General features: G+C 35.9%; 1 pseudogene across 1 annotated transcript in view; it reads left to right on the top strand.

Moving 5' to 3' along the window:
• LOC308501484 (putative homeobox protein NANOG2) overlaps nucleotides 1-22,786 on the top strand; it is a 25,262-nt pseudogene extending 2,476 nt beyond the window's left edge. Inside the window, exon 2 of the transcript in view lies at nucleotides 22,101-22,786. The product of the transcript in view is annotated as a putative homeobox protein NANOG2 (transcript). The remainder of the gene's footprint in view (nucleotides 1-22,100) is intronic.

Genomic DNA, 22,786 nt, shown 5'->3' with positions numbered 1-22,786 from the left:
CTTTCTAAATTCAAAGTTTCAAGGTTATTAAGTAACAAATATTTCTGTACAATTACCCATTACAAATTCAGGTTGAAAAACAATACTTGGGTAATCCTTCTGCTTTCTCAGCTGCTTTTGGCAGAGAAGAACACTTGTATAGTAACAGAACTTGTGCAATATAATGGGTGCTTCTTTGGAAAGAAAGAGCCGTAAAATACTTTAAAAGTTATAAATAGGTTCCTAAACTTGTCATATCCAAATTAGTACCTATGGATGGCCCTGTATCCTTGGTTCCTATTCCATGGCAAGATCAATATTATTTTATTACTTACAATAAATTATTGGCCACTTTGTTCAAAATCTTTAACTATTAAAGGCCAGAACCAAACTCACAGTTTCACATAGATCTATTTTCTCCTTTTTTTTTTTTTTATCCCTTCTCTTAAGTTAATCATAGAAATCAACTCCAGGCCCAAGGCTCATGAAGAATTTTGAGAAAAGAAAGGAATATTTCATGAAGGTAGAGAAGCACTGCTGCTTATGGAGGTGCCTGCTCCAGAAACAGTATCGCTTTGGACAGTAAGTCTCCTGCTGGCAGGGGCTGTCTCTTAGATGTCTCTGGATCTCCTGCAGGTCAGTTCAATTCTCCACTGAGTTCTATACATATGAACACTAAAGAAATATTTACTGGAGAGAACTGATATCATAAAGAGATCTACCTGCAAGCTTATTGGCAAAACAATACATTCTGGATTAGAACTGACGATTTGCAGAGTATTTAGGCCAGGCACTTTTTAAAACAAAACAAAACAAAAATACATCTTAGACGATGCCTTTTGTTTCGGTTGTTAGGGAACATTTAACTTCTTTGGAGAGTCTGTGAGCATTCTGATGTGAAACCAATAGGCTTTCTGCGCTTTTGAAAAGTCACATGATCAGCTGCATTTCTGTTTCTCTGGGTGGGTTGGTAATTTCTCTTAGTAACAGATAACAAATGCATGTGATAGCTTATGCTGCTATTTTAGTGTGCAGAAGAACTGGCAGTCAGAAACCTCATCGGTTCAGCTCAGGTCCACCGCTGGGAGAATTCATTCATGCTGCATTAAACCACATCTAAGCTGCTAAGTAAAGTGAAATGGAAATTTGTAACTGTTATTCAGTCATTAGAGTTATGATGCCTCTTTTACATCAAACATCTAGAAAATAGAAATCATAATAGGTTTACAGGGAGGATAGGAAAGAGCAAAGATGATAATAAGGGCAGACAAGAAAAGTTCACTGCCATCTTGCCTTACCAAGAATTTCAGTCTGCCCGTGTAGAAGTGGCTTTGTTTATACGCTCACTTTAAATTCTATTCTATAAATCTGAGAGGCAAAGAAAACAAAGTAAACATTTTAAACCCACCATGTGTTTCTTCACATTTTAAATTCAGGGTGTACTTTGGTTTTAAGTCTTTAAACAGTGAGCCATGGAGATGCCAAGTTATTTTTAGGGAGCTGATGATACTCTCCAAATGTATTGAATGACTCTCTCGACAGATTCATTCTGGCTTGTGTGCGGGCAGAGTGGTGGAAATAGCCCTGAATCATAAGATAGGAGACCTAGGGCCCAGCCCATGCAGTTATTAACCAGCTCCAAGAGCTGTTTGCTTTACTCCATTAAAAAGTGTGAATGTGGGTAGAAAAACCTGTGACAGTCTTCCCTGAGCTGACACGCCCTAGAATGGAGGATTCCAGTGTGACCCTTTATTGATAGATGTGTTTAGAGGGTCACCTTGGATTTATGAGACAGCCCAATGTCAGCACTCAAAGGTTATTTATTTATTTTTAAATTTAAACTATTTGAGATCATTCTGTAAGATTGATATTTTCTCTGTAAGCAAAGAAAAGGCATTTTCGTGACAGAAAATTATGAAAAGGCATAAAGGTATACAAAAAAGAAAACCAAAATCACCCACAAGTCTACTCAGGATAATTTAGCATTTTAGAGTATCTAATATCGGGTGTTTCTCATACATAAATATGTTTCTCATACATAAAAATACACATATAAGCACACAAACAAGAGTTACCCTCTACCTCTGTTTTACTGTACTTTTATCACCAAATACTGTCAGGTGAGCATGTTTTCCTGTCATCAAATAGTTTCTGTATTTCATTTTAAATGCCTAAATAGCATTTTATCATGCCAAAGCCCCCAAATTTATTTCAGCAGTCGCCTCTTGTTGGGCATTTATATTGCTTCTAATTGTTCCCTATTACAAAGGGCTCTAAAATTAACATCCTTGTAGATAAATCTATTAAACATCTTTGATTATTTCATAAGGCTGGTTCCATAAGGGACTTTGTTTTATCCACCGCTGAATCCCTGACTCCTAGAATAATGTTTGACAGGTAAGAAGTGCTTAAATATTTGCTGAATGGATGAATACATTCTTACAAATTTATATATTAGGTTGAAGAGCATGCTCACATTTCGAGCTTTTGATACATACTGCCAAATTGCCCTCTAAAAGGTAGTATTATATTTTATTTCTACCAGCGGCATATTGATGTCAGTTTTTCAGGCTCCTCATTGACACTGCTGTCTAAGAATAATTTTGTTTGCAAGTAAGAAAAATCCTAACACACACTAATTTAAGTAATACAAAGGAATTTTTGGTTTCCTATAATTGAAAAGTCCAGAGGTAGGGCAGGTTTCAAGTGTGGTTTGACCCTGAAGGTAATACTGTCACCAAGACTGTGACTCCATTTGTTGAGGTCCTCCTGCCTTTGCCCTCCTCTGTGGTTGGTTTTGTTCTTTAACGACTCCCTCAAGGTAGTAAGGTGATGCTAGCAGCTCCCAGAGTTGTGAGCTTCCTTGTCCACATGCAGGGGAAAACTGATCTTCATTTTGCCCAATTATCACACAAAAGTGTGATCTTCCTTTTGATTGTATCACCTTAGGTTGCAAGCTCATCTTTGAACCATTCTTAGGGGCCAAAGAATGTAATTTGCAGATTTGCTTAGGGCAGGTTCCATTCTGTTCTGCCATCATGGGACAAATCCCCAAGGCACAGGGATGAGAAACAGATTTGCTCAGACCCTTGATGGCCCATCCCTGGGACTGGGGAATTCTACTGAACCCTGTGGTGGGGAGATTCTGGTTCTTTGGGGAAGAAGAAATGGTAAAGTGAATGCTTTGGAAACAATTAAAAAAAACCTACATTGAATATTAGCATTTAATTTTTTTAGATATATGTATTTTCTAGTGTAAAAATACTCTCGTGTAGCTTAATATTTTTTCCCATATGCCTATGGACAATTTGTTTTTCTTGAGAACTGTCTCTTTTTTCTTTTTCATGGGGTTTTGTCCTTTTTCCTTCAAATTTTAAGAATACTTTAAAGAGCTGTTTTGATAGACCTGGGCCATGTGACTTAGATCATCCTTCTAATTCTTCATTTTGGAGTTGAGAAAACTGAGGCCTAGAGAGAAAATGGCTTCCAAAAGATCATACATCTAGCAAAAGACTCAATTAAGATTCATATTAATTCTATTTTACCTTTGGGGGGGAAAAAAACATTTGTTAAGTTTAGATATAATTTAGATATACTCAGTTGCATGAGTATATACTCAGTTGCATGAGTTGCATTAGATTTCTAAGTGTACTCATGTTCACTGACAATTAAGTTTTGGAACTTGTAACAATGTTGCTAACAACCTTTTTTGACATCAGAGGGATTATTCATTATGAATTTGTACCAACTGGACAAACAGTTAACCAAGTTTACTATTTGGAAGTGCTGAAAAAGCTGTGTGAAAAAGTTAGATGACCTGAATTTTTTGCCAACAATTCATGGCTCTTGCATCACGACAATGCGCCAGCTCACACGGCACTGTCTGTGAGGGAGTTTTTAGTCAGCAGACAAATAACTGTATTGGAACACCCTCCCTACTCACCTGATCTGGCCCCCAATGACTTCTTTCTTTACCTGAAGATAAAGGAAACATTGAAAGGAAGACATTTTGATGACATTCAGGACATCAAAGGTAACATGATGACAGTTCTGATGGCCATTCCAGAAAAAAAGTTCCAAAATTGCTTTGAAGGGTGGACTAGGCACTGACATTGGTGCATAGCTTCCCAAGGGGAGTACTTCAAAGGTAACTGTAGTGATAATCAACAAGGTATGTAACACTTTTTCTAGGATGAGTTCGCGAACTTAATTGTCAGACCTTGTATACACTCATGTAACCACTACCCAGACTAAGATGTAGAACATTTCCATCACCGCAGAAGATTCCCCTATGCTCTTTCCCAATCAATAACACTCCACCCGATCCTCCACCCCACTACACACACACAATTGTAACCACCATTCTATATTCTATCATCATGGGTTAGTTTCACCTGTTCTTGACTTTCATATAAGTGAAACCATAGATTTTTTATTTACTCTTTTGTGTCTGGCTTCTTTTGTTCCATTCACAATCTTAGTTAGAGATGTTAATACCTCTGACTCAGTTATCAAAGGAAGCAATATTAGGCAAAGAGAGACGTTGAAGTACAATGCAGTCTCAACAGTTTTCAGCCAACCCTACGGGGAAAGACTTCAGAGCTGAGAGGGCTCCATTGCTCAAGGTCATGCCTCCTTTCTGGGGTGGCTTTTCACCTACTCTGTGATTGGTCATTGGATGTGAACAACCCCAGGAAGGAGTCATGACCTTGAGCAATGGAGCCCTCTTCAGCCAATGTCTTTCACCTATAGGACTGAAAGCTGGAGTCCTTTCTGAAGGTAGGACCTTTCTGAAGGTAGCAGTTCCAGTGCCTGGGAAAATAAGCTGTTCATTCCCAAAGGGGTCATGAGAGCACATCACAGTGTCCTTCGCAGTGAAGCCCTTGTGCCTTTTGGATTTACTTCTTCATGTAAGTTATGGTAGCAGCTCCTCCAGGATTCTAGTGCTCCTTTTCTTGAAAGAACTTAGAAGTGTAAGTAAGTTTAATGGGATGAACTACAGCCCCCATGGCTCCCGGAGGTTTTGGGGATGCAACCAATAAGTCATCGTCACCTTCTTCATTACTCAAGATTCTACTACTCATCCTTAGCTAGTATGCTGCTTAGTCTTGGTGGTTTGCCTAGATTTCTCCAGAGAAACAGAACCAATAGGTTATGTAAAAATTAGATAGATCGATGAGAGAGAGAGAGCGAGAGAGAGCGAGAGAGAGAGAGAGAGAGAGAGAGAGAGAGAGAGAGAGAGAGAGAGAGAGAGATTTTTTAGGAATTGGCTTATGCAATGGGAAGGTTGGAAACTCAGGCAGGACATCTATGTTACGGTCTTGAGGCAGAATCCTTTCTTCACCTGGAAACCTCAGATTTTTCTCTCAAGACTTTTCAACTGCTTGATTGAGGTCCACCCATCCTACAAAATCATCCTACAAAATCCCTTCACTGCAACATCTAGACTAGTGTTTGGCCCAAAACTGCGGACCACAGCTTAGCCAACTTGACACAAAAAAATCAACTATCACAAGGCGAGATCAAGACCCTCCCAGAGGGATTGAGCCCCTGGTCACCATGCCCTGTCATAAGGTGGCTGCTGCATCTGTCCATTTATTGTCAAAGTAGGGCAAGGAAGTTCCAAGAAGCATCCCAGTGGGTCCTGTGACTGCCAAAATTATTCCTGCCCCTGATTTCTTCCTGACAATTGTGGTCCATTATCCTTGTTAGGATGGTGACTCCTCTTTTTGTCTGCTGGTCCCTGGAGATAAGGAACCTGATGTGTTCAAGTGGCAACTGTACCTTGTAGTTCTGTGATTCTTGGCTGTATGTCTTGGTACAGGAGTGTTCTCTTTAGCTCCATTTACCCCCTACATGTTTTGCTATTTTTCAAAAGATATTTTATCTCAACATATGTTGTAAACCACAAAAACTTTATTATTGTTATTTTACATGGTCATTAGTCTTTTATGTTTACTTATAAATTTACCCTTTCTTGGTGTTTTTATTGCTTCTTGAATTTCTGTGCTCTGATTTGCAGTAATTGTTTTTGCTTATCTTAAAAGAACTTTCTTACATATTTCTTATCAGGCTGGTCTGCCCATGATGTATTTACTCTAAACGTTGTTTTCTTACAAGTCTTTAAATTGTTTTCATTTATTAGGGATATTTTCCATGGTACAACCTGGAATTCAAGGTTGACAGTTATTACTGGTTTTTTTTTCTTTTGATGTTTTAATGATATTTTTCTGGCTTCAACAGTTTATGTTGAGAAGTCAGCTATCATTCTTTCTGTTTTTTTCTTTGAAAGGATTTACTTTCAAATTTTAAATTGCTTTAAAATTTTTATGTTTTGTTTATTTATCTTTGTTTTTCAGCAGTTTGACCATGAACTGCCTAGTTATGGTTTTCTTTGTATTTCTCCTGTTCAGGTTTCGTTGAACTTCTAGAATTTATGTCTTTCATCACAGTTGGAAAATAATTTGAATATTATTTTCCTAAATGTTTCTTCTACTTCATTCTCTCTTCTCCATTGAGAGGACATACCTCGTTTCCTCTCAAATGGCATATATGTTAGATCCTTTAACCATATCTCTGACCTCTCTTTTTCTCTCTTCTATGTTTCTTCGTTTTTCACTCTGTGCTATAATTTGGTTATTTTTATAAACTTGTCTTTGAGTTCACGAAGTCTTCTGCTGTGTACAGTCTTTGATAAACACATCGAATGACTTCTACTTGTAGACATTGCATTTTGTAGTTCTAGAATGTACATTTGACACTTCCAGGAATTATAAAATTCTCTGCTGAAATATTTTATATTTTAACCTACTTTGTCTATATTTTCCTTATTTCTTTAAGTTATTATTTGCAATTATTTCGAAGAGCTTGTAAGCTGACTCCAATATCTGTATCTTTTCTAGTTCTGCTTCCACTGTTTTTTCACTTGGTTATCGTCTTTTTCTGCTTTTGCATATGTCTAGTAATATTTTGTTATATACTGGACTGTGTTACAAAAGCTCTGCATTATGTAGTTTTCCTCTGAAGTATACTGAATTTTGTATCAATAGACATTTAAATTACTGGCAGATCACTTTGATTCTGTCAATATTTGATTTAGAATTTTTTAGGGTTAGTGGTTTTCAATTATTTTCTTGCTCCTAGAAAGTAACCCTCATTCTTAAGCATGAACTTTCTGGAGTCTCAACTAAAAGAATGGATGTCTGTTCATCAAGGTCTTTTCAATTTGAATGGGCTGGAATTTTAAGATCTTTGTAACATTTTGCAACCTCTGAAATCTTGGCTCATCAGTTAGCCTCCCAACAGCTGTTTATTTTTTATTTTTCTTCTTTTTTATTTTAACAGAGAATTCCTTTCTTTTAAAGTATATCCCACCTAGCTTAAAATCCAAGGAAAATTTTTATGGTTTGGCTCCTTATCTTTAGTTTTCCCTTGCCTGGTACCTAACCCCGAAATCCCAGCATTCTTAGTAGATCCAAACTCTGATCTCTGTTTCTTCCGCCTAATGAAACTGACACTTTGTACTTTCCTGTGCAAGGAATGGAGAAATCTAGAATGAATGTAGGACTCAACTCATGTATGTCCATTCTCTTGAGAATCATACCCCTGAATTGTTTGCTGTCCAATGCCTTTTGACAATTGTTTTATATAGTGTTCAGCCTTTATAGTTCTTATTTAATGATATGAGTCTGATACCAACTACTTTACCATGGCCTGAACCAGAATTTCTTTTAAAATCAATTATAAATATGGATATTTTTGGTGAAAACTCCTTTACACTAAAAACATTAATGCATTTCTTCATTTTTAAATTGATAAAAATACATGTCTTGAGGCCAGTTATGTAGCAATTAGGGTGCTTATGTTGGATTTCCATCCAGCAAACTTTTACCAAAAATGCAGGAGATTTTTCTTGGTCTGTTTCTAAGGTATATATTTGTACAGAAAAATCCATCAGAATAAATAAATATCTTCTTCCCACTAAACTGGTCATTCATTTTAATGACCAGGTTTTGAAATACAGAAGAAAAATATCATGGGTCCATCAAAGTTAGCTTCTAGATCAACTCCCTTATTCATCAATTTCTGGGCAAGTTGTACCCAAAGTTTAGCATAGAGCATATTTGTATTAATCACAATGCTCAGGAATAGTGTAAATGAACTATAATGAGCATAAAAAGACAAAATTACAATCCAAATTTGACTTTCAAAGGATTCATAGGCTCAACTTGTAAATCTTCACTGCCTCAAAATTCTTTCTCCTTTCTTAGATATATGGGTTTGTTCTCTGCAAATATAGTTCTCGGCCTCCAAGAATAGGAATTTTATGCTCATTGATCTTAGCATTTCAAACCACTGACAAGGTGTACATATGTGAGGTTTTTTACCAGAACATGGGAAGGAGGAACCAGAGTGTTTGGCAAGACCATGCACATCCCCCTGTTCTGTCTACATTAGACTAATAAGGGACATGAAAATGGGGATTTATCTGTTTCTAGATAATGTTGTTTTGTCAGAGAGGCATAGTGTTTTATACAGGCTTGGCTTTCTCTTTCTAGGTGAAACTTTCTGGGCTTGCAAATGTCATTCCAGATGTTTTCTCTGATATCTGAATATTGATCTTTCCTCACCCAGCAATATTCTTGCATAACAGCCGGTATATGTCCTTGTCATGAGAGGCAACTCCAGAAATTTGGAACATAGAAAGGAGAAATAGTAGAGACAGCATAGAGACCAGCGATGGAGTACAGGAGTGTCAATTAAAGGAAGCAGGCAGTCTGTCTATATACTTAAAGTATTCCAATTAGAGAGTAAATTCATCAGGCTCTGCCAAAAAGACAGGTGCCAATCAATTAGCTGAAAAGCACACCGAAGAATCAAACACAATCAGGGTTCTTGTCAGATTCTTACAGTGATTCTGAGGGGATCTATGTGCAAATCAAGAAACCTTTCTGCATCATGTTTTAAATCACATAAACCATGAAAGTAATATTATAAAGATTAATATACATGTATAAATGTATAATTGTCATTAAGACATCTACTTCTTTTTGTTTATAAGGCAAAATAATTCATCTAATTATACCCACAAAAACACAGTGAAACAACCCTAACATTTTATGAAAATAATTTATTTTGGCTTATCTGTTCTGTTCCTATTTATATTACACTTCATGAAAGTACTTAGCCCCCATTTGTATACAGAACAGTGTCATTTTCAGCTTACACCAAGAATCCATCTCCATACAGGATTTTGTAATTAAAGCAGTTTTCTTTTAATTTTAACAAAAGAAGAGATTAATTCAGTGATATAAAAGTTATTTAACTTAAGTAACTTACTGCTCAGTTGGTTATTTTCTAATTTTTGGAAGATGTTTATAAAATGTTTTTCCTCACAGCTATAAACAGATTTTTTTTTTTTTGCCAATTGTATTTTTCTTCCAATTTTAACTTTATTTTTCTTTGTCTTGCATACTTGTGGGGGGGAAAACTATCTTTTTTTTTTTGATAGAAAAAAAGACCAACAAAAATATTTCACATAGAAAAAGAAAATGAATACTTTCTTTGGATGCTTTGTATTTTGCAAAAAATATAGTACTAGGTACCAAAATAAACTAACCTAGGTCCAAATATTCTATACATATAGCGGTATTAAATATTTACTTTTTCTTGAAAATATGTTTCTCTGTGTATTTGTGTATCTTTTTCATTGTTCATATTGAGATGTCATCATCTCAACTATATTGGTAAGTTTGGAAAGAATAAAATATTCATGACTAGTAAAATATTTCAGGTTTGGAGATTTTTTGAAATATAAGAAAACACAAATCTACCTATTTATTTTCCTGGATCCATCCTGGATACTTCTATCCTAAAACCCTCTAAATGCCCAAATGTGTTAGTTAAGTATTTTCAGAATTATCCTCAGATTATATTGACCCATAGACAAGATGGGTCAAAAAGATAGATTAGTCTACTTTATTTCTAATTGGTTTAAGGCAGAGAAGAACTTTTCTGAAAAGTGATTGCTATGTATGACATGGATCAGTATTCTTATTTCTCTGACACTTTTTCTAATAGTATGAATTAGGTGGCTATGACTGTGCTTTTTATACCTTAGCTCAGCAAAACCTTGTTAAACTGTCTCACCAGGAGGAGGGGGATAGAATAAGAAGATTTCAGAAAAAATGAAATTTTAATTAACTAGAAATAGCCACTAAAAACTAGGAGGAACGACTGCTTTTTCCTCACTTGGAAATCAACGAGCTGCTCAGCATTATTCATTTGCACATATCAAAACCAAAAGATGGGTCCCAGATAAAAGGATTCTATTTGAAGAAGTTTCCTATCAAGTGTAAATTCCTATAAAATGTGCAATGTATTGAAAAGAGGGGACAGAACTTCTAAAATGTGATCTACTTTTCTTAGGCAAGAGGAATCAAAGGGTCTAAACACCTACCTAGGTTAAAGACACACTAGAAGAGAAGTACTTCAGAAATGGCAGAGTAAGGAACCTTTGAAAATTTGTTCTCACATAAGAGCAGTGAAAACATTGGTAAAAAAAAAAAATGTTGAAATCACTATTTTCAGAATTCTGGAAATTAATCAAACAATTACAAAAAAAAATGAGCAGTGGTCATTGAAAAAAACCAGTTGAATCTTGATAAAAACCATGAGCTTTGTGGCATTTTACTTTACCTTATTTCCGTCTCCTCCCTAGTTTCATAGTAGTTTTTAAAACCAATAGCCTTGCAATCACAGAACAAGTGAAAAACAGCAGCCTAGTAGCCACTGGAGAGGCCAAAATGGTGTTGGAACTTCTCCAAAAAGCACCAGTCACAGAGAATTGTCATTATTTGACCTGTCTGACAGCTCCCTGAAAATCTCCACTCACAGAGCCTGTATTTATTTGACCTCACTCAGAACTTAGTGCAAATAGCCTTTATTCCTGGGGCACTTGTCAAAAACTTTCAGTGGCAATTTAACATTGTAGCTGCCTAAGGTCATCATATCCAGTGATGACTAAGAAACTTAAAAAACGAAAAAAGGCCACGTGCATATGCAAGACTGCACACTGCTGAGGAAAGACCTAAGAAGACCCTTATCTCTCATCTTTGGCTGACCTTGAGGTTCTGGGCAAGCAGGAAGTAAAGGGTAAGTAGAGTTTTAAACTGTTGGAGCATTGAATGTATCCCAACATGGGCACAAAGCTTCTTGGGAAAGGCTGGGAGACTTAGTTGTTCAAAACATTATGGGAAATTTATGTTCAATTGTTAGATAACAAATAAGCTAACGAGGAAGAAACTAGTGGTTATACACAATAAAAGACACACGCTTTACAGAATTAGTTCAGCAAGTCACTAAACAAACAGCAGCAGCAAAAGCAACAGTAACAACACTGGGGAGAGGGGAAATCTGAATTCCAGAGTTGCCACAATATAATGTTTTAAAAGTCCAGTTTTAACAAATTTCTAATAAAAATTATGAGTCATACTAAGAAACAAGAAAACCCATGCACAGGTGGAAAAAGCAGTTAAAAGAAACTGTCCCTGTGGAAGCCCACAAGTTGAATTTAACTAGACAAATTCAGCTATTAACTTAAAGTCAGCTATTATAAATATTTTTGAAGAATTAAAAGAAAGAAACCTACAACTATATGGTCAATTAATCTATGACAAAGGAGATAAGAATATACATTGGGGTAAAGACAGTCTATTCAATAAATGATGTTGGGAAAACTGAACGGATACATGCAAAAATATGAAACTATACTACTTATACCATATATAAGAATAAATTCAAAATGGATTAAAGACTTAAATGTAAGACCTGAAGCCATAATACTCCTAGAAGAAAACATAGGCTCTCTGACATTGCTCTTAGTAATATTTTTTCTGACTCTCTGACATTGCTCTTAGTAATATTTTTTTCTGACATATTGCCTCAAGCAAGGGAAACAAAAGAAAAAACAAGTGGGATTACATCAAAATAAAGTTTTTGCACAGCAAAAAAGGCCATCAATAAAATGGTGACAACTTACTGAATGGAAGAAGATATTCACCAATGACGTATGCAGTAAGGGGTTAATATCCAAAATTTATAAAGAATTCACACAACTTAACACCAAAAAAACAAAAAAAAAAACAAACAAAAAAAACCCTCCTAACAATCCAGTTAAATAATGGGCAGAGGACCTGAATAGACATTTCACCAAAGAGGATATACAGATGGCCATATGAAAAGATGCTCAATGTTACTAATCACCAGAAAAATGCAAATTAAAGCCACAAAGACATATCACCTCACGCCTGTCAGGATGGCTATCAACAATAAATCAACAAACAACAAGTGTTGGTGAGAATATGGAGAAAGGGGAACCCTCGTGCACTCTTGGTGGGATTGCAAATTGGTTCAGCCATTATGGAAAACAGCATGGAGTTTCTTCAAAAATTATAAAAATCTAATAAATAAATACATACATACATACATACATACATACATACATAAATAAATAAATAATAAAGTCAGCCTAAAGCTATATAAAAAATTTTTTTTTGATTAAAGGAAACTAGAAACATGTTACAATCAAATAGAATGCCTGAAACGCTATTGAACCTGAATTTTTAAAAAAGTACAAAATATTTTTCAGACAATTAAGCCTATTTGAATATGAACTATTAGATGCTATTATAAAATGACTATTTCTTAGGTTTGATGACACTGTGATTTTTATAGAAGAATGTCCTTATTTTTAGAGCACACATGCTGAAGTATTTAGGAGTAAAGAATGTGTCTGCTTACTCTATATGGCAGGGTAACCTATCAAAAACAAATGGAAGGTTTATCAGATGTGGCAAAAATGTTAATGAGTTGTTCCTATTCTTTCAAGTTTGGTGCAAAATTTTTCAGATAAAATGTGTAAAATGCCATAAAATGCATAAGCTAGCAGTATAAAAAATACAACCATGTTTCTGTATTTGAAATTGAAAAAAAATTATAAATAGAATTACCTTATGACCCAGCAATTCCACTTCTGAGCATTTATCTAAGGAAATCAAAAATACTAATTTGAAAAGATATAGGCACCTCTATGTTCACTGCAGCATTATTTACAATAGTCATGATATGAAACAACATAAGTGCTTATCAATAGACAATTGGATAAAGAAGAGGTGGTACATATATGCAATGGAATATTACTCAGCCATAAAAAAGAATGAAATCTTACAATTTGCAACAACATGGATGGACCTGAGAGGTATTATGTTAAGTGAAATACATCAGACAGAGAAAGACAAATACCATGTTATCTCACTTATATGTGGAACCTAAAGGACAAAATAAATGAACATATAAAACAGAAATAGACCCATAGATGAAGGGAACAAGCAGATGGTTGCCAGATGGGAGGGGGCTTGGGGGTGGGTGAAAAAAATTGAAGGGATTAAAAAGTACAAATTGGTAGTTACAAAATACTCGTGGGGATGTAAAGCATAAGGAATATAGTTAATAATATGGTAATAACTATGTAATGTGCCAGATGAGTACTAGACTAGTCAGGGGGATCACTTTGTAAATTATATAAATGTCTAACTACTATGCTATACACCTGAAACTAATATAAAATAACATCAACTATAATTGAAAAAAAAAATTTAAGGGGTAAAAAGTTGAAGGGGAATAAGAGGTTCAAATTTCCAGGTATACAACATATAAGTCATGGGAATGTAATGTACAGCATAAGAAATATAGTCAATAATATTGTGATAGCATGGTATGGTGTCAGATGGTTGCTGGACTTATCATGGTGATCACTTCTTTAGGTACATAAATGTTGAATAACTATGGTGTACACCTGAAGCTAATATAATATCATGTGTTAGCTATATTTTAATAAAAATCTGTTTTAAAAATAGAAAAGAAATAGAAAAAAATCCCAACTGGCTTTTTTTGCAAAAATTAGCAAGCTGGTCCTAAAATTCATATTAAATTGCAAAAGACCCAGAATAGCCAAAACAATCTTGAAAAAACCAACAAAATAGGAGCGTTCATACTTACTGATTTCAAAACTTATTACAAAACTTTAGTAATCAAGACAGTGTAATATTGGCAGAAAGCTAGACATAATAGATCAATAGAATAGAATTCTAAGTTCAGAAATATATTTATAATCAATTGATTTTTGACAAGTGTGCCAAGAAACTTAAATGGAAAAAGAATAGTCTTTTCAACAAATGTGCTGAGACAACTGACTAGCAACATGCAAAAAAATAAAAGTTGGATTTCTATTTCACCCTATATACAAAAATTAACTCAAAATGTATTAGAACCCTAAGCATAAGAGGTAAATGCATAAACTCTTAGAAAAAAATAGAAGTAAATCTTCATGATCTTGGAGTAGATAATAGTTTCTTAGATGTGACAACAAACATACAAGTAGCAAAAGAAAATATAGATAGATTTGGACTTCATCAAAATTAAAAAGTGCTTCAAAGAACACAATCAAGAGAACAAAAAGACAACTCATGGAATGGAGAAAGTATTTACAAATTTCTTAGTTATAAAAAACTTGAATCCAGAATATATATATATATATGTATATATATGTGTATATATATATATATATATATGTATATATATATACAATCCTTAAAACTCAACAATAAGAAGACAAGTAATACAACTTTTAAAATAGTCAAAGGACTTAGACATTTCTCCAAAAACAGTTGTACAAATGGTCAACAAGCACATAAAAAATGCTCACCATAAGTCATTAGGAGATGCAAATTAAAACCGCAACGAGATACCACTTCACACTCATTAAAGTGACTAAAATAAAAAAAAGATAATAATAAGTTTAAATAACGATGTGGGAAAACTTGAACCCGCAAACATTGCTGGTGGTAAGGTAAAATGAAGCAGCTACTTTAGAAAAGTTTGGTATTTCTTCAAAAGTTAAATATAGAGTTATCATATAACCCAGCAATTCCAAGAGAATTGGAAATACAAGTCCTAAGAAAAAATCTGTACATGAATGCTCTTAGCAGCATTACTCATGATAGCCATAAAATGGAAATGATCCACATGTCTATCAACTAAGTAATGGATAAAGAAATACCGCATATCTATATAATAGAAATTATTTGGTAATAAAATGGAATGAAGTGCTAACACATGCTATACCATGGATGAACCTTGAAAACATTAAGCTAAGTAAACAAAGCCAGATGTAAAAGTTCACGTATTGTATGATTCCCATTATATGAAATAGCCAGAATAGACAAATCCATAGAAACAGAAAGTAGATTAGGGGTTACTAGCAGGAGGGATATGGAGAGTGACTACGAATGGTTTTGAGGTTTCCTTTTGTATAAGGAAAACATTCCACAACATGATAATGGTGATGATTGTACAACTCTGTGAATATATGAAAAACAATTTAACTGTACACTTTAAAGGGATGAATTGCATGGTATGTAAATTTACCACAATTATCTGTTACCAAAAATTATTATATTGAGAGTGATATCCTTATGGCCATGGACACTATTTGGAAAGGATCGACTTGGGTTGTTGAGCATAGAGTGGCAATCAGAACTGACAGCCTAAGATAACGGCCCAAACAAACAAGAATATTTTACATGGAAGAATGTATTATCCACGGGCACCTGTATCAGTCAGAGTTCTCCAGAGAAACAGAACCAATAACAGATACATATATATATCAATGCATATATAAAAGGAAATTTATTATGAGTAATTAGTTCACACAATTATGGAGCCTGAGAAGTCCCACAGTCTGCTGCCTGCAAGCTGGAGACCCAGGAAAGCCAGTGGTGTAATTCAGTCTGAGTGTGAAATCTAGAGAACAAGGGGAGTGGATGGAGTAAATTCCAGCACAAGGACAGAAGAACAATGGCCCCACTCAAGCAGGCAGCAGGAGGAGAATGAACCTCCCTCCCTTTCTCTACTTTTTGTTTTATTCAGGTCCTCAATGAATTGAATGTTGCACATCCACATTGGGAAGCGTGATCTACTTTACCGAGTCCACTGATTCAAATGCCAAATTCATTTGGAAATGCCCAGAAGTGACGTTTAATCTGGGCACCTCATGGCCCAGTCAAGTGGAAATACAACATTAACCATCACAGGATCATTCTGAGAGTAAACTACATGTTTACTTGAGTGATGCTGCACAACGTGTCTTGATCTCCTAGGAGCCAGTTGGACATTCAGTAGATTTTCATCGGTGCTGTCAAACATTTTATTGAGGGTAGACTGGTTTTTCTATAACCAAATTAAAATCTATTCATAACCAAGTTTAATGAGTAAGGTGAGAGATTAAAATGATCCAATTGAATAATGTTATGTTAAACATGAAGTTTAATGGCTATTTTTCTATGCGGTTTAGAATCTGACTTTTAGGGCTATAGTAGATCAATCCCAGTGCACAAACTCCAGTGTATTAGGAATGTAACTTTCATTCAAGTATAGCATAGATGGTGCTACCAGACTGCCTGGAGTCAAGCCCTACCTCTGCCTCTTACCGGCCAGTATAAAAATATTTGTTAATGTTTCTTAAGTATTATCCTACTACAAGGAAAATCTGAAACAGAAATGCCAAAAATGTTTTGAGCATTGGTAGCGTCAATGAGATAAGTGAATAGCATATTATGGTGACTTCTTTGATAGTACTTAGTATCATACATAACTTCTCGTACGTTTGTAAAAATAATCTCTTTACTTTGTGGTCATATTTTTCGATAGAATCACAGATTTTTAGAGATAGAATGTATCTCTTAAATCTTATTATAAAAGTGAGATATCTGACATTGAATCATCCCTTGACGATCCCAAAGTCACATAAGTAGTACCAACAGTTAATTGGAATGGATAACTAAAGGTCAGATATGTGGGTAATCTGGGTCTTGTTCCTTCTTCATATAACACTTCTTCAGCAAAAGACTACACTTGATCTCAATCCCTAGCTTTCCATTTAATATGATTTCTCCAACATACTTTTTAGCTTTTGGTTTGGGGACTTTCCATTTTCTTTTGCACAATATTATAAAACCTAATGTTTAAAACTGGCTCACTATATCTCTACTCTATTAAACTGTGGATGGTATACTTAGCTTGTTTCATTTGAGTGTTTTTGTTTGGCAATACACTTTTCCTAAAAGTATTTATAACAGTGATATAAAACCTTTCTTGCAGTACAGGGTATCTCCAGTTAGCTCAAAATACCATTAAAATTGCAAAACCAAATTAATTTTAATTGAAAAATAGGCCAACTGTAATGTTTCTTCTGATGAGGATGCCAGGCACTGTTCTAATTAGGGTTGCCAGAATTAGTAAATAAAAATAGAGCATGTCCAGGTAAATTAGAATTTCAAATAAACAACAAATAAACCAACTATGGCACAGGACATACTTACTCTAAAACAAATTATTCATTGTTTATCTGAAATTCAAATTTTACTGGGTATCCTTTATTTTATCTGGCAATCCTGATTAAGGTGCTTAAGAGGCATCATTGAATAGGAGATTCCGTGTTCTCATAGAGCTTATATTTTAGAGGGGAGTGTTGGATAAGATAATAAGTGTAATCGATAAGTAAACTATGCAGTATGGTAGAAGATAAATGTTTTAGAATAAAAGAGGAGAGCACGATCCCTTCACCTGGGTGTGAGAATGTATGGAGGGCAGATTCTATTTTAAATGGGGTTATTGGTGAGATAAGCCTCATTGAGAGGCAAGATTTTGAACAAAGACTTGAAGCATCCCTCCAGAATTCACAGCAAGAGTGTTCCAGGCTGAGGGACAAGGTCTAAAGTATTTGAGGAACAGCGAGAGACGGGTTGGCTGGAGTGAAATGAGTGGTAGGAGAGAAACAGGGAAGCCAGGTCATCGGGCCTGGAAAGCCATTGTAAGGACTTTGAAGCCATTGCAGGATTTTGAGCGTAGGTATAATGTGACTTGACTTAGTATCTTTTAAAGGATCACTCTAGACTACAGGATAAGTACAAAGCAAGGTGACTCTTAGAGGAGGTGATTTAAGTTATCAAGTGAGAGGTAACGGGACTCAAGCTGTGGTGATGGCGGTACCAGTGGTGGGAAGTGGTGAGATTCTGAAGATATACTTTAGGTTGAACCAACGGGATTTCCTAAATACTGAATATATGACGTGACAGAAAGAAAGGATTTAAATTCCTTGATAACAAGGAATTTATCCTAAGCAAGTGCTTGGTGGGTAGTATCATTGTAGTGGCTCCTCTCTAAGAAACTGGCACATTTGTGAGCTACAAATAAGTTAAAAGTTCATTTGGTGCTATTGATTGAGCAGTTCCACTTGTTTCCCGACAAAATGTTTTTTGCAGGTATAGCCAAATGTGGAAAACAGGCAGATAGAAAGCCTGTCCCATCTGCCGTACCCATGGGAGTTTCCTTGTTGATGTATCTTTCACCTTTGTCACAGGTGGGAGTTGAGGGCACAAAGCTGTGCCTGTCATTAGGATTTTACTAGAGTGTACCAAACAAAATTAACATGCTACTTGTGTCAAACACCAAGTAATGATTAGCCATGTCATGAAAAGCCCTTATCTTCCGGCTGGGGATTTTTGTAAGGAGCTGTGCATCGTAAGCTCTAAGGACTGATTGTGATTACCTCGAAGTGTCATTTAAATAATATATTAACATACATCTATGGACACAAATTAGAGCATGACCTACTGCTTCTTTGGAGAAACTAAAGACCACTGAAGACTATCATGTACTATGAATAGATTTTTATGGAGACATTTTATGTTATTCCACCTGTCAGGATAAAGAGCGGGGCAGTCAGCTTTCCAGCTTACCAAATGTTACCAAGCCCTGAATGCTTCAGCCTCAACGTAATTATATCCTTTTATTTATTGATAAACACCATATGCCTGTCATGTCAGAGATCAGAGAATGTCAAGGAGACATTCATTAGACTCTACTACAAAGCCTCACTCATTATGCTCCACTTCATTCATTCTTGCTAAGCCTTCACTTCTAAGGACCTCTGTCTCTAGGGGATTCACAACAGGGTATTCAACTCAAACAGCATGTCTCTGATAGGGGAACCATTGGTGGTATCACTAATATCCAACTCTCTTCTTTCAATTATTTGCCCCGATGGGGGAGAAAGCCATGATTCAGATCATATTTAAAAAGAGAAAGAGAGAGGAGATAAACATTCTTTATAATTAGTTTAGAAATACATTGTGACCTTGCAACACTCTACTCTTTCTAATTATAGCTTACACAGACTAAATTTAAAGTTGGTTTGCATCCTTTAAGACTATGTGAGTTAGAGACAAGGAAAACTTATTTGGTGTGACAGATGGCAGGATGATACTGTTTTGGGATTAAAAAGAAAATATATTGTAGCATTTCCAGTTAAAAAAAAAAAGGCCCTGCTTTTGGTAAAACACATGGGAATGCATAAGAGGATAATGGAGATGACGATCATAAGAAAAATAAGGAGAGCTAATAATTTATTGAACTTTTAATATGTGCCACATATTGCTCTAGGTACTCCACTTATTTGAGCCTCTTTATCCTCATATGAGGATAAAGGTAGCGATTATTATTACTCACATTTTATGAAGGAGGAAACTGTTATTTAAAGAGGATAAGTAACTTGATCATGGTCACATAGCCCGTAAGTGGCAGAGCTGGGATTTGAATTCAGATGGTCTGATTTCACACTTTTAACTTCTATATGATATTAAACCATATGAAAACATCAATAATAAAACATAATACATTGCTTAACTTAGAGAAAGGGAATTGCCTAGGTGCCAGAAAAGAGAAGAAACTCAAAATTGGAGTCATAAGAAGAAACTGAAGAAGTAAAGCCCCAGAGAATATAAGACCCAAATTAAGACCCTAAGAACTTGTAATGCCTATATGGGAACCAGATACACTTGGACCTGTGCAGGGAAGGAGCTTGGAATAAATTTCCTCATTAAAGCTGGGAATGTTGGAGGTGAGCCTGGTGTGTAAAAAGGACCAGAAAAATTTTGCCCAACAACACAGAAAGCTAAAAGGAAGGTTGTCTTCTTAGAGCAATGGTGAACAAAGATATTCGTAAATGAGTGAGCAAATCTAGATTAGGGGGGGAAACACAAAGTTCCAAACCTATGTCACACGCAGGCATGAAGTCCACATTTTTATTACCCACAATATAAAGGCACATGAAGTTTAGAAATAAATATAAAAATTAGTACACAATCAGTGAAAACTCAGGTTTTGACAGGAGGAAATGCAAATGGCTCTATAGGTCAGTTCCACCCCCAGTGATAATGGATACCCTTGGGAGTGGGAGGGAAATTGAATGTGAACTACCAGTAAAATATTACAGACTACACAAAGAAGAACCATGTGAGAATGAGTCAATAAATTAAACAGGTATTCCTTCAGGTATAGGACACAAGAAATAATTGGAAAACGCTATAAGTATGTTTAAAATTTTTAAAGAGATAGAAGAAAAAACAGAATGCATTAAAAGATAGGACACAGTGCATTTTTGAAAGAACCAAGTAGAACTTCAGGCAATGAAAAAGTTAAAATAAAAACTCAGTAGATAAGTAAACAGGAGGTTTGATACAGTTGAATGGAGAAGTAATGTGCCAATAGACCAGAGAAATTCATCTCAAGAGAACAAGATATTGGGGGGTGGGGAGGCGGGATTACTCCCAAAGGTAAAGAGATGAAAAATGAGAAGGTTAGGAAACATGGAAGATTGACTTAGAAGGCCTAATAGGAGTTCCAGGTAGAAAAAACATTGTTTGAAGAGGCAATATTTGAAAAGATAATAATTGGATATTTCTCAAATTAAAGAAAGACATGCAGATACGTACTAAGTTATGAACAGAATAAATACAAATAAATCCACACTTAAACACATTGGAATAAAACTGCAACACACCAAAGAAAAATAGAAAATCTTAAAAACAGAAAGAAAAGGTATGTAATAAAATGAGACTCTTTCTGTTCCATTTTTTGCAGAGGCCACTTAAAGCATGTAACAAAATAATAAGGAGCAAGTATTGCCTTATTACAAAGAGAGATACTAAATTACCTATACAGGATATGGGAAGTCAGTGTTAAAAACCATGACACAGCCCAAAACCACTTCAAGAGTATAAATATTTGAGTTGAAGAAACCAGACGAGCATTTCTCAAGGAAAATTAGTGAATGGTGGTGGCATTGTCCATTGCCTCACATTTGAGTGTGAGATGGAGGGGAGAGCAGAAGTACACTCATCTACAGTCTACTAAAGGGGCTTTGAGAGGATTACTTGGAGAGTTTGATAATGTCCCCTAGAATTTGCCAAAATACAAGGGGCTAGTTTTTTCACTGCATTTCAAGAAGACTTGGTGTAGATGAAAGGCTTTGGCTATAACCACTCATGGGACCAGATGAGGCAAAATGGAAAAGGTAGTTGAAACACTTCTCCATTTGGCTTGGGAAATACATAGTTTCCTAAGAGCTAAATGGACACTGTGGACTCTTGAAACGGACCTGCCTGGAAGGGAACCTGCCGAAGATGGAACTCTGCCAACTGAGGGGAACCCTGCAACAAAAGACTGTGTGATAAGCTGCTAGGGGCAACAGAAAAGGGCAGGTTGCAAGAGGTTAACTAGTATGTTGCCATTGTCAGAACTGCAATGTGGTGTTTCATTTAAATTTTTTACAGGGCTCAAAAACCCAAACTGCCCAGTAAAAGAATCACCATTGAAAGCCACAAATCCCAGAAATCATGCAAACCAGATCATGACACAATCAACAAAGTGAAACATTTCTTGCTAGACCTTCCTTCTTTCCCAGCAAACTAGCACTGGGTCCCCCACTCCACCCCAATGATACATAAATCAGGAAGCAGGTGCAAGAATTAAAGAAGTGTAAGGAGAAGCAATAGATACATCACCCCTTCCCTTTCCTTCTGTAAGCTTCTAGTGTGAAGCAGGTCCTAGTTGGACCTAGTTGGTCCTGTTGGAGGGCTTTTAATAAATTTCCAGTGGTTTACTAGCACACAAGGAGGGACTTTTTATTTAGTGAAATGAGACTTTTTTATTGTATTAATTAGAAGTAATTAGGGAGGTCAAGAAACAGAAGATCAGAACTGTGTTCTCACAGACCCAGCTCTGTGTACTCAATGAGAGATTTCAGAGACAGAAATATCTCAGCCTCCAGCAGATGCAAGAACTTTCCAACATTCTGAACCTTAGCTACAAACAGATTAAGATCTGGTTCCAGAACCAGAGAATGAAATGTAAGAGGTGGCAGAAATACAATTGGCCAAAGAACAGCAACTATAGGACTCGGAAGGGCTCAGCAACTGCAGAGTACCCGGGCCTCTCTTCCTGTTACCAGGGATGCCTGGTGAACGCTTCTGGAAACTTTTCAATGTGGAGCAACCAGGCCTACAATAACCCAACTTGGAACAACCATTCCTGGAACAGCCAATCTTGGAGCTACCATTCCTGGAACAGTCAGACTTGGTGCCCTCAATCCTGGAATAACCAGTCTTGGAACAACCAGGCCTGGAACAATCAGGCCTGGAATAATTAGTTCTATGGTTATGGGGAGGAAGCCCTGCCACCCCAGATCCAGTTCCAGCAAAATCGACCTGTTAGTGATTTGGAGGACCCCTTGGAAACTGCTGAGGAAAGCTATGATATGATATAGCAAACCCCTAAGGATTGTAGTACACAGCAAATCATGGATTTATTCCCAAATTACTCCATGAATATACAGCCTGACGATGTGTGA

The sequence above is a fragment of the Rhinolophus hipposideros genome (genome assembly GCF_964194185.1).
Source record: "Rhinolophus hipposideros genome assembly, chromosome: 8".
In the NCBI taxonomy this organism is placed as follows: domain Eukaryota; kingdom Metazoa; phylum Chordata; class Mammalia; order Chiroptera; family Rhinolophidae; genus Rhinolophus; species Rhinolophus hipposideros.
The sequence above is the reverse complement of the archived record's forward strand: the minus strand, read 5'-3'. Positions and strand labels throughout refer to the sequence as shown.